At 43.4% G+C, this 11,729-nt stretch overlaps 1 long non-coding RNA gene across 2 annotated transcripts; it reads right to left on the reverse strand.

Annotated features, from left to right (window-relative positions):
- Positions 1-2,801: 2,801 nt before the first annotated feature.
- LOC137519645 (uncharacterized) lies at positions 2,802-11,248 on the reverse strand. Of its 2 annotated transcripts, XR_011021061.1 has the most exons (3): positions 11,165-11,248; positions 8,698-8,809; positions 2,802-3,525 (listed from the first exon to the last, which is right to left on the reverse strand). It is a non-coding gene; the product is annotated as an uncharacterized lncRNA (long non-coding RNA). The 2 variants fall into 2 exon arrangements; XR_011021062.1 differs by lacking the exon at positions 8,698-8,809 and having other exon boundaries at positions 11,084-11,248.
- Positions 11,249-11,729: the final 481 nt, after the last annotated feature.

An 11,729-nucleotide genomic window follows, 5' to 3' on the forward strand; every position in this document is an offset into this window, starting at 1 on the left:
CCGGATCATCATAAATTATGGCCATTGCTTTGAAAAATTCCTTTACTGAGGTGAGAGCCATATCCTCGGACGGAAGACCATACGCCCAGGTTTGCGAGTTCCCGGACAGTAAAGTTTTTAATAAAGTTCACTCTTTGCTGCTCAGAACCTGACTAAGTAGGTCGTAATTCAAAGTAAGATAAAACCCGGTTACGAAAGTTCTGGAAATCAGATCTTTGCCCTGAAAACTTTTCAGGTACTGGCATGCGGAGATCTGTGACCGGAGGGGGTTGCACTGTGGCCACAGTTGTCTGCAAGACCCGTACAGAACCAGCCAATTGATTGATCTGAGTCTGTTGCGTATTAACCACCTCAATGAGATTATTAAGTGAGTTGGTTAAGGTCTCGATCTGACCGCGTAGTGCTTCCATATTAAGGGTCTGCTCTTGTGTCAGGATAAATGTTAGCACACAGAGAGAATCTGATTATCGGTGATCTGCAGTATCACCGAAAATACAGATATATACCCGATTATTTGTGATCTGCAGAATCACTGATAATACAGATATATTGCTAACCTCTGGGCACGACAGCAAAAGTGACACAATAAAGGCAGTACAATAACAGAAGTGTGGAAATATCCACCTCACTGTAATTCCTCAGAGGTGTGGTTACCTCTGAATGGGAACCCCGTGAGTGAGATCCTTTAACCAGGCTGAGTGAGGAATCTCGGCCCCTAGCAGTAATCGTCTGCTTGGGGCAGGCGTCTCGGAGAGGCAAGCCTCAGAGATAACCCTCCAGTGGGAGATGTTCCACTGAAGGGAGAAGGTCAGACAGGCAAGGGTTCAGCAACAGAGATGACGGCAACAGTACAGGAGCAGAAGGCAGAAGAGTAATCGGTAAACGGGCAGAGGTCGGCAACAAGGATCAGATAGGCAAAGGTACAAGATCAGCAAGAGATAGAGTAGTCAGGGATAGCCAGAGTCAAAACACAGATCAATATACAATAATATTCCTAAGCTAAGGTGTGAAATCCTTAGTATCAACACCTGGGCACTGCACTAGGGTCTGAGCGCTAACACAAACAGTGTATTCACGACAGCAGACAACTTGCCACTGACAGGCAAGTTGTATTTGTAGCTGAAGAGCTACTTAGCGCCGCCCCAGAGCCCCAACCAATCAGGACACCTCCTGAGGTCAGCTGACTATTGAGTCAGCTGATCCTCCTATGTAGGAGGTAAAAGCCCTGCCTCTTGGCGCGCGCGCCCCTTTGCCTCTGCATGGAAGAGAGGCCAGGCCCCAATTCCGCGTCCGTTTGCGGACCAGAGTCCGCCTGCCGCCATGCGGGACCCGCCGCCGTGTCGTCTCAGTCGCGGCAGCGGTGTCCCTAGGAGAGTGTGCCGGCTGCTCCGCATGAACGACGGAGTCAGCCGGCTGGGAAGCGGCGGCCGCCGCCTTGCTGCCCAGTGCGGCGGTTCCGCTATCTTTCACAGAGAGGATGTAAATTTACCTGTAGTTCATTTTAAAGTGGCTAATTGCTACTTTTAAAAATATTTTGCTCCAACATTACACTGCAGGAGGGGAGTACTGGGGTGGGAAACAATATAGTAAGGGAAGAGGAGCAGCCCCTCAACCTCTTCCTTCAGTTGTGGGGGTCCCTGGGCTATTGTTAAGCCCCTAGTCCATTTCATGGTCTATGGTCCATGCCATGAGGAGGCGGGCTGACTTCAGTTCCTGCCACAGCCATTCTTACGTAAACATCTTCAATACTTTAGGAAATAACCACCAAATTCTCTGCATTTACCTACTTATGGCACCCTTCAAAAATCAACATACTTTGATCTTAAGATATCTTAAACAAATGCAGCGGTGTAATCCTGAACCGGGCCCCACCCTCGCCAGTGACTGTCAACCCCTTCATCACGGTGGTGGGCCGGGAGCTTGGGGGCCCGGTTATTTTCGTTACTATGCAGAGCCTAGTTAGTTTTCAAGTGCAGTGCACTGCGTGCAGCCAGCCAATTACAATGCAGGGACTGAAGCCACATGGTGATTGCTGGCTGCACATTGTGCATGGCACTTGAAAACTAACCAGGAAGTGAAGGAGATACCAGCACCGGGAGAAGGTAATGTAAATAACCCACTGCCTGATCTGCATATTAATGAACAGGACCACTTCCTGGGGCTCCTCCCAGCTCCAGGCCTCCCCGCCACTGCAGTGGTTGCGGAGACTATTGTTACGCCACTGAAAACATGGCATGTAAACTATGATAATACATAAAGAAATGGTTCTCTTTAAAGAACATGTGACACCCATGATAACCTAGAAATAAGAAACACATATATAACTAGATAAATACTAGTTCTACTTACGTAACAGATGTATTGCACTGTCCACATTGTGATTCCTATGAATTTTATAAAGGAAAAGCAGGGAATCCTATTCTAGACAGTTTCATTCTTGGTTACCTTTGAATGAAGCTAATCCTGGCATCATTTCCTCCCTTTCTTTTTTCTCCTCTTACTAATTGTGTATTCGTTACCCGCCCTCCACCCATAGTCTTCAGACACTCCCACTGAGGTCTATACTAGGAAGTGCACTGTTTTGTGTCATTAGAAGAAGGGGGAAATAAAGGGAAGAGGAGGAATATATTATAGATAAAAAGACCTCTCAGCATGCAAATGTTTTGCCAGCCGATGGCAATGGCAATTAAAGGGCTAGTGCTCCTAAGGTATGTGATAACTCCAAACCATAAAAGCAGAAAAAGTTTTGAAAGTCTTGAATGCAGGATTAGCATATTTATCACTTAATACACGCAGACCAGTTGCTGTTGAAATTTGATTTTTATGGTGACAATCCCACTTTAAGATAAAAATGAAGTGGTGCTGCACCACTGTAGTCATGCTTTGGATAATTCGAAGGGTTGTTAAGGGCGAATTGCCAAGAGGAATGGAGAAAGTAATTTATTATGAAAGGTCAGAATATGCAAGGATGATACCTCAGCGTTCCCCTCATTTGAATAGGCCATAAAACGCTGCAAGGGTTCACACAGTTCACTAAACCTGGCTAAAATCCCAGGAAAAAGGTGAAATGCGACTCACAGCTGCAAGATTCTTAGATCTCAGTGTTCTTGTATTTCCTTGCTCAGTAAATCCATGCTTCATGCTGTGCCAGGTCCATATGTGCAGTGCGTGCAAGTGCTACCGGATACATGGCATTTAATCTTGCTGAGGAGACATAACAAGGAGCAACTAATTGTAGAGTGACAAAAATGGGTGCACACTAAGTAGCAAGGCTTTTTTTCTCTGTGCTTGGGCAGCTCCAAGCTACTGCGCCGGAGCAAATCCACTGGTGCTGATGCAGTGCGGCCATTCTCGTACACAGAGGTGATTGTGGTTGTGAAGATGAGAAGTGTCCTGACTCCCAGCTGGCATCAGAGGGTCCAGAAGCTTCCCTTATGTGGAGATACTGTGGCTCCTTTACTTCTTTATTTTCTTGCAGAAGATGCTGATAATGTCTTCTTTTAGGATGACAATGGGAGGGAGTTTCTATATAAATAAATAACAACAATAATAATACTTAGAATCTACTCCTTCTAATGCCACATAATGACTAGCAAAAAGCAAAACTACAAACTAACACCAGTCTGAACTAACAACCCCATTCAGTGTTGTTAGCTGAATATTAGCAGTTACTTGTCACCACTAGGAATTAAATTGAGGAAAGCAAGGCCAGGAATGTGCATTGGAGATCGTATAAGAACTCAGAGTTCCTCTTTAATCTTTTGTTTGTCCTGTCACTCCATCCTGCCAGCCCTGGCAGTCTGTCCCACCAGTCTTGTCCTGCCTCCCTTACACGGCAAGATTCATCCTCCTGTTCTTCCCATCACTGCTGGTGCAATCCTAGGGTCGTGACCTGGTGGCCACCAAGGCAGCAAAGCAGTTCATCATTCACTAGATGTGGTGGCCCATCATCCCTTGCGCGATGCACTGGTGAAGACCCATGGTCACTTAAACTCCCATGCCCTGGGAGCATCCACACCAGTGCCAAGATGTAGACAAGATACATAACATTTATATTGTGATTTTCTCCTGGGGAACTCAAAGCGACAGAGCTGCAGCCACCAGGCTGTAGGCAATAGCAGTGGTAGGAAGTCTTGCCCAAGGTCTATTCACTCAATAGGTGCTGGCTTACTGATCAGTAAGAGCCGAGATTTGAACCCAGGTCTCCTGTGTCAGAAGCAGAGCCCTTATCCAGCTAGAGCACCCTGGCAGTTGTTTTTCTCACGGTAAAGCTGATAAGAATATTCTGTATATTTGCAATCCTGCTCCTAGCACTACCTCTACTGTGTAAAATGGGGATGGGGTGGGTGGGGTTTTGTGATTACACTAATTTGGGATGAAGGCAGTGAGACATCTATATGGGAAATAAGGAGTTGGAGAAAGGTTTTTATTGCATTTTAAGTCAAACTGTAATTCTCTTTCGAATGAATACATGATAAAACTTCCATTTTTTACTGTCTATTCCTTTACGTCCATTCAGAGACAATTAACATTTCCTCCGCAGCTACAATACATTGGGGCCTTAATATTCTTTTCACCGGGTCTGTTAATTACTAACCTGTTCAGATTGAATTTTGACACAGATTTCATTGCATGAATATTTAATAAATCGTCTGGAGCAGAAAACAACAATTGAGCCTAACCTTGCATCTCTCTCCAGCAAGTTTGAAATAATTAGCTCCAATCCAAAATGCATGAGGTTTGTGCAGCAAAGTTACTGGCGAGAGAGAGGGGAAGCTCAACATCTTTCGCATTGTTATTTTCAGAAGTCGAGAAATGAATCTCCCAAAAGGCTTTTTACGTTTAAAATTAAGTCAACGCCATTAAACAATAAACAAGAGTTATGCCCCCATCAGGATTTGCATTTTGCCAGTTATCAAATTCTGAGAATTAAGTACAGATTTTTAGCTGACTTTCCAGGACTGTATTTCACAACTAATTACAAAAAAACGCAATATTATGTAGTACCCAGTTGTACTTAAAATGCAATATAATTTTATTGCACCTAAATAAAAAGGGTCTTATCATTCTGACTATTCCTCAATAGGTACTATTATGGAAAAAAAAATCTAATGTAATTTCATTTTTAATTTGTCATTGTGTGCTACACTTCTTCATAATGAACTTTTCAGGGGAAGACATTAAATGTCATTAAATGAGCCATATAATGAACATCAGCCTTCAATAATGGTTCTTCTCAGGAACTTGCACATATTAAAAGTTCCCGATATCCCCAGGAACAAGATGAGGTTTTAGTAAATGAAAATCGTGTATAGCAAATATAGAGGGACTCTTCGATAATGTTTGTAAAATACGATGAGTGTATAATTTCTTCCTTGCAGGTGCCTCATAGTCCACCTCCCCAATTATTGCGCAGGGTGATAAAAAAAAAATCACCCCAAACACAAAAATAACCAAACACAGAGGTAACAAAAACCCCGATAGTGCAGCATGTCATAAAACGAGTATTTGAAATACGCAGAAGGGCAACCAAGTCGCCTGAATCCAGTCGCCTGAAGCCCGGATAGTGCATTGAGGAGTGTTGCAATCCACTTGGTGGGAGAGGGTCCCTGGAAATTGTATACCCCTACACATAAGCCCCCCCCCCAGGTATCACTGTGCCCTACTGAGTGCCCCCCCCCCCCCACTCAGCAACATACAGTTAACTGTTACCATGCTCCAGCAGGGTACGATGAAGATGATAGGGGCTGTAAAAAACTCTCCATGTCAGCTTGAGTCTATGTAGGTGTCAAGTAAACAAAGAGTCTTATCTATTTGTCATAAATACCTCACAATCTTTGCAAGATCCCTTGTAATTAATTAGTCTGGAGGACACTTAAATTTGCAAAAACCCTCTCTACCTCCTTCTGATTGTATGTTCTATCATTGACAATCAACAGGAATAGAGTATGAAAAGGGATTAGTAGCTTAAAGCTTGCTGTTTTTCTTTTAAATTAGACAATAAATGGTATAATCCTGATCCGGTCTGTAAAATACAAGCTCTAGTCTTCAGCAATGCTTAGCTATTAAGATAAGGAGTTACCACACCTCTTCCTCCTCCCCTTGCTTGTAGAGTTGTGAGACACAGGCTTGGGGCAGCCCCAAGCCTGTGTCTCACTAAGCTTATCTCCTGTCTTTAATAACTCTTCTGAGCTGTTTCTACAGTTATCACCATAGTGATAACTGTAGAAACAGCTCAGAAGAGTTATTAAAGACAGGAGATAAGCTTAGTGAATTGAGGCCAATATCTGTACATTGTCATTTTAGAACACTTGGGTATTGATAGTGTTCCTTTAAGCCACCAGCAAGCAAGAAAATACTAAGAATAATTTTGACAGTGCTCTTTCACCTACTGAGTAATGAAAACTTAGTTTAAACAGAAGATGCAAAATTATGTCCTAGGAGAAAAGTTAGAAAAAAGTGTATTGAAGCGGGTCTCTTATGTTTTAATAAGGGCAAGGGAAAAATAAAGCACTGAGGTAGGAAAGGATATATGAACCTAATGTGGGTATACTATTCATGGAATATGAGCATTACATTTAAAACATTTTTTTAAAACAAACTTCTGCCTAAGGGAGGTTTGTTAATTATGCGGCCTAGTGGTGTAGCAGGCATTTACTTATCTGGGGGGTTGCTCCATAGCCCCATGTCCATATGGAAACCTCCATCTTCTCGCACCTGTGTGGCAGAATCACAGGTTCCTGCAGTGTTTTTGTATGTCCCCAACTGCCATTCAGTAGGTCTTTTTGAAAATGAAGAATTCCTCATGAGGATATAGACTTGTCCAAAACGTGTCAGAACTATCATATTTGTATTTTATACTGTAAGCGACTGTAGAAAGGTAATTATATTGCATATTACTCACAAGAACTACATGTCTTCCAAACTTTGTATACACGTGTTAGATTTTCCCATTTTTTGCAATAGTGTTCCTTTAAAGTGAACCAGAGACGAAAGCACCCTCATGTATTTTACCGTATATATCAGTGGGAACATTAGAGAAAACACCTACCCTACTCTCTGTTTCATTTTTAACTGTTCAGCCTGCTTCTTATCAGCCCTAATGAAATCCTCGACTGAGCATTTAGTCTGGCTTTGCTCAGGAATAGCTGAGTCTGTCTTCTAGTATGTCTTTTCAAGCCCAAGCCTGCCCCCTTGTGGCTCTGCTATAATGACTCAGCTATAAAGATTTCTGAGCAAAGCCAGACTGAATGCTCAGTCGGGGATTTTATCAGGGCTGTTAAGAAGCAGGCTGAGCAGTGAAGGATAAAACAGAGAGCAAGGTAGGTGTTTTCTCTAATGTTCCCACTGATATATATGGTAAAATACACTAGGGTGCTTCGTCTCTGGTTCACTTCAAGTACCTGGGAAGTGGTAACTGTACAGAAACTTTACTATCCAGCATGGTGGCATAGTGATTAGCACTCTCACCTTGCAGCACTGGGTTCGAAATCCAGTCAGGGCATTATCTACAAACATTTTGTATGTACTCCCCATGTATGTGTGGATTTTCTCCCACATCGCAAAAACATACAGATAAGTTAATTAGCTTTCCCCTAAATTGGCCATAGACTACGATACATAAACTACAGGATACATATATAGACATATGACTATGGTGGGGATTAGATTGTGAGTCCCTCTGAGGAGTGACAAAACAATATACTCTGTACAGTGCTGCAGAAGATGTTGGCGCTGTATAAATACTAAATAATAATCCATGTACACAAACCCTGAATACCATTCGTAAATACAGTTCTAAGGCTAATAGTTTAAGAAAAAATATAATACCAAAATGTGCAAACGTGATAACAATCTAAAAAGTGTTCCAATAAAAATGTTTGAACACCAGGACACTTTCCCTTTAATGAAACTTAAATAATTAAAAATGGCTGAATACATGGGGTCACCTAAAAGTTACTTTTGGCAATGGCACAACATTAACCTGAAAGCGTTCAATCTATATGCAAAACCATCTGCTTAAAATTACTATTTAATTGGACATTAGGGAAATATATTGATGTACGCAGACTGCATCAACTAGCCCCAAAGCACTAGACCAAATGCAAACCATGACATGCCAACACAAAGCACAGCGGCTTCATTTTTAACGCTTCCCAGTAATGTGGAAGAGCAAAACAAATAGTACTACAGGGTGCAAAATATAAACGTGGGGGGGCATAGTATCAGCAAAGGGGATTTTTATAATACATTGCATCATCTGCTTTGAAATTTTGGACTTTGTACCTGAAGAAGATGACATAAACCAGCGAAACACGTCATATAATTAAAGTCTCCCACTATTTTCCGCCGTATAAGACGCACTTTTTCTCCCCAAAAAATAGGGAGAAAAAGTCACTGCGTCCTATACGGCAAAGGCAGGGAATCCCCGAGTTACGATCGCCCGCCGTTACAAACCGCCGACCCGCCGCATCATCGGGGATTCCCTGCAAAATCCCAGCCGCATGTCTGGTGTGCCGTGTCCCCCCTTCTGTTACCTATGTGGCCGCTCTGACAAGCCCAGTATATGTGCATCAGATTATGCGTATAAAGTCTTTCCTTGCGTCGTGTGGCCCCGCCAGCTTTGTCCCCCCCCCCCCCTTCCCGGTCGGTGTCTCCCCGTGCCTGTTAAAATTAGTTCTAGACAGCGTATCTTACTACATCCACGCTGCTCGGGGATCGCCGATGTCCTCACTTCTTGCTCTAGTGACCGGCGCTTGTGGAGATGACGTCATCTCCAGAAGAAGACACCTGGGGGCGCAGGGGACACCTGGGTGCAGAAGGGGACACACAGGAGGTCAAAGAGGACAGAAGGGGACTTCTGGGGACAGAAGGGGACACCATTATAAGACACTCCTGGAATATGGACACACCAGGATTAGTATATATTTTTTTTCCCTGGATTTTGCCCTCTAAAACTGGGTGCGTCTTATATTCCGGAGCGTCTTATACGGCGCGAAATACGGTACTTCCTGCCATAATTTGCATGAGTGACAATCGTTATATGTTACCCTCCTTAACATTTTCTTTTTTTCTTTTTAATATTTTATCATATTGGTTTGCCTTGACCGGTATAAGCAGGGCTATTTTCCTATTATGGTTTCAAACTTATTAAATCAGTTTTTACCTTTTTATTTCCTTTAAGGATCATTGCAAGACCTAAAACGCCACCATCCTGCAACAGAACAAGGGTTCAAATCCCCGGGGCAATGTTGGGGGAGCGCTTCCTGATTGAGGCAGAGCTGTCCGCTGTAGCTCTGCCTCTCGTTGCATCAATCTACACTGATCGTCGCCTCTCCCTGCCCCTCCCATTCTTCTTTCACTGAGAGGGATGGGGGAGAGGCGGAGATCCGTGATGGATTGACGTGAATGGAGGCAGAGCTGCAGCATTAAGCTCTGTCTCCCTGGGCAGCAAAATCCACGACCAGGAAAGTCGTGGATTTTGCACAGGGGATTTGGGGGGAATAAACCCCTCGTTTTGCTGCAGGGATGCTGCGTTTTATGTCTGGCAATGACCCTTAAATGAAGCAAAAGATAAAAACTGGTTTACCTCTTTAAGGTAAACTATTGGTATGAAAAATGTGTTTTAACAAGTTGCTGAAAAATGGATATTTTAAAACGTCCTGTTTTTGCACTTTTCACTGCAAAACAAACATTTTAAAACAATCGGTTCTGCAGTGCAGCCAATCGGAGTACATTCTCAGGAGCCGTCAGGGCCACTTTCCAACGCCAATGGACTGGCGGGAAGTGGTTAAAAATAAATATTTAAAATAGAGTGCATCCGTGTTATTCAGTTTGCAAAGCATGCAAGACTTTATTAATGAGACAACCAAACATTTCTGTATGCCTGAAGAGGCCTTATCTGGCTCAGACCAGGAAGGCTGATAGCCTCTCATCTATTGCAATAAAAAAAGAGGGATGTTTCTCTTGTGTGTAAGCCATTGTGCAGCATGTGAGCTCACACACAATGAAAACATTATGTACAGCTCAACATACTACTTTCACACTACCCATCCCATCTATGTAATTCCACCCTCGCCTCCTCCAGCCCTACTAGTGCAAATGAAGTTGGCTTTCTTCTCTTGTCTCCGGGTTACCCGCTCAAGGCCATTTTTTGGGGGTAGGAGGGGTCGCAGCATGAGGGGAAAGCGTGGCCACACATCCTTCACCTTGGGCTCTCCCCTCAGGGTTCTTCTCCTTCATCTATGACTGGTAGCAACGGCAGGCAGGACACATACCGTACCTCCATCCACCGCCGAAGGTTCCTATTTCTTTGTGCTTCACACTACTTCCTGTTTAAGAGCGATTTTCCACTTTTCTGTACTTAACATTGAGGCTGAATCGACTCAGGAATCAGCACAAATGCCGCAGGACCCGAGTTTGCGTTTGGTGCGCACCATCCCATTCAAATATATTAGCCAAGTGCTTTTCAAAGCGCAAGCGTTTTTAAAAACACTCAGAACCGCTCTTGGTGGACACCAGCCCATACTTACCTGACGTAATCACAAAAAGTCTTTGCAGCTGTTTGCAGACTGTGGCGTTAAATGTGGCTTTTCGTCTGTCAGTGTGAAGTGGGCGTAACCCTTACACTACCTGATGGACTTCTACACACGCTGGATGTTTTAAAGCACTTTATCCCACCAATTTAGCAATGTAATGTTATTTCTGCCCTTTAGAGATGAAAACACAACTCTGCCTCAACTACTTAATTTTTGATGTGACTTTTAGTTAGGCCCCTTGAAACAAAATTTCCATCTCTTTTGTGGCCAGAAACAGTCCCTGTAGGTTTTAGAAATCACCTGCCCATTGAAGTTTATGGCGATTCGCGTATTTGGCAGATTTGCAAACTTTAGAGGAAATTTGCTTTCGCCATCCGCAAATCTTAAATTTGATGTTGGGCCCATCACTACAAAAGGATTTGGATGTTATATAATTTTTTAATAAGAGTGTAATTTCCCTTTAAACATCAGTATTTACAACATTATTCAGGTTTCTATTAAAGAGGAACTGTACTGAATACAACTTAATAAATAAAATTGCTTACCGTATTTTTCACACCATAAGACCATAAGACGCACCTAGGTTTAGAGAGAAAAAACTAGGGGAAAAAAAATCTATACTAAACCTGGTGTGTCCAAGGTGCAGGGGTGTTTTGTGGAGCAGCAATCCCATCCCCAGTTACTGTAAACGCCCCAGTTACAATAATCCCCTCCCTTAGTTACTGTAAAAAAAACCAGTTACACTAATATCCCACAGTTACAGTAATCTACCCTCAGTTACAGCAACCCCCCCCAGTTAAAGTAATACACCCCAATTACAGTAATATCCACCCCAGTTACAGTATTACCCCTAGTTACTATCCCCAGTTACAGTATTACCCCTCTTTACAGTAATACCCCCAGTTATAGTCATACCCCTTTACAGTTATAACCCCTCAGTTACATTAATACCCCATGTTACAGTAATCTTCATTACATGAATAGCCCCCCAGTTACAGTAGTCTCCTGACTCTAGATTAACCACTTGCCGACCGCCCACAGCCCATGGGCGGTGGCAAAGTGGACGCCTAAAGGACCGCAATACGCTTTCAGGCGGCGCGTCCTTTAGGCATGCCGGGGGAGCGATCGTGTCATTGATGACGCGCGCTTCCCCCGGCAACTGGCTCCGCCCACCCGCCGTAACATCCCGCC

This window comes from Hyperolius riggenbachi, chromosome 5 (genome assembly GCF_040937935.1).
Source record: "Hyperolius riggenbachi isolate aHypRig1 chromosome 5, aHypRig1.pri, whole genome shotgun sequence".
NCBI lineage: Eukaryota > Metazoa > Chordata > Amphibia > Anura > Hyperoliidae > Hyperolius > Hyperolius riggenbachi.